The sequence below is a fragment of the Myotis davidii genome, unplaced genomic scaffold (genome assembly GCF_000327345.1).
Source record: "Myotis davidii unplaced genomic scaffold, ASM32734v1 scaffold1290, whole genome shotgun sequence".
In the NCBI taxonomy this organism is placed as follows: Eukaryota; Metazoa; Chordata; class Mammalia; order Chiroptera; family Vespertilionidae; genus Myotis; species Myotis davidii.
In genome coordinates this window covers 518,594-519,854 of record NW_006282186.1, presented here as the reverse complement: position 1 = coordinate 519,854, position 1,261 = coordinate 518,594, and the positions used below count along the sequence as shown (strand labels likewise).

The 1,261-nt window shown below is 55.2% G+C and overlaps 1 long non-coding RNA gene across 2 annotated transcripts in view; it reads right to left on the bottom strand.

Annotated features, from left to right (window-relative positions):
• LOC102757841 overlaps positions 1-1,261 on the bottom strand; it is a 189,949-nt gene that overhangs the window by 187,540 nt on the left and 1,148 nt on the right. For both annotated transcript variants that reach the window (XR_001514741.1, XR_001514736.1), the window contains exon 2: positions 114-1,122. This is a non-coding gene — a long non-coding RNA (uncharacterized LOC102757841). The remainder of the gene's footprint in view (positions 1-113; positions 1,123-1,261) is intronic.

The following is a 1,261-nucleotide window of genomic DNA, read 5'->3' as shown; positions in this document are numbered from 1 at the left end:
GGGGGCCGCCTCGTCCCCCTCCCGAGGGGTCTGAACGGAGACCAGAATTCCCAGCCCGCAGTCCTGCCGGTGGGGCCCAGTGGGGCCGGCTCTCCCCGCCCTCCAGCGCTTACCTTGGGGCTGAACACCAGCGGCCGCTTCAATCCCGTTCTCTCTCCTTCCTCCAGAGCGAGGCGCACGGGGGAAAAAGATGCGCATGTAATATTTGTAGAGCATATTCTCCTCGCATTTCCCTCTGATCATCCGGGGAGCGAGGGAGGCTCCGGAGACAGGTGCAGGCAGGCCGAGGCTGCCGGCTGAAAGTTGTTCTCTCCGCGGTGGGCGGTGGGCGGCGGGGGCCCCGGGCCGGGGCGGAGGACCCGGTCTCCCAGCCTCCCGCTTTCCCCCGGCCCCGCCCCCTTTTCCTCGCCCGCTGCTGCTGCGGGCGGCTCGGCTGCAGGGGAGGTGGCGTAGTTTCTCTTCCTCCCACCTCTTCTCACTCACTTGTTTTCGTAGCCGTGGGCTCCCCTAATGCTTTCCTCTCCACGGTGTTGTTTCATTATATCATGTCCATCATGTGACACCGGAGAGGCTTCTCTATGGAAACTTAAAGGGGCTCCCACGTGACTGCAGCAGCAGTGGGAGCCGCAGCATCCGGGAGCCGCGGCGTCTGCGTGCGCGAGCAGCCTTGGCTCATCACGTAGAAAACCGAACAGAAGGAGCGTCCTTAAATCCTTCCCTACAGTCACCAAACCCACGCTCTGTGAAAATGACATTTCGTGGCTCCCACTTTATTTTCCCCCCAAGAGCAGTGAGTTCTCCATCAGGTCTGATGACATGTTACCAGATAAAAAAAAAAAAAAAAAGAAAAACCGGATTTGTACCTCTGCGAGTTCAGCCAGCTCTTGGGTAGAACAGAAATGACAGAACAATAATAACAGAAATAGAATCGGGCATTTGATACATAATTACCATCACCGCCAGCTTTAAAGCTTTCTGGAATTACATTCCTCCGGTAACTGTGGATGATGCTTGCAGGAGACAAAATGCGAGGCCGTTTTCTTCCCGCAGCTGTATCAGGGCTTTGTTGCTGACAACAGTGAAAACTTGTTTGTGTCAGGAAGTGAGGCACGAAGATATGACCTGGAAGGTACAGACAAAACCAGAGTGGCAGTTTCTGTATTACTTTCTGACCACATTCTTTGAAATGGTGAGGAGCAGCTGGTCTGCTGTAAAATGCATAGAGTGCTGGTGGGAACTAACATTATCAGGGAAACACGCT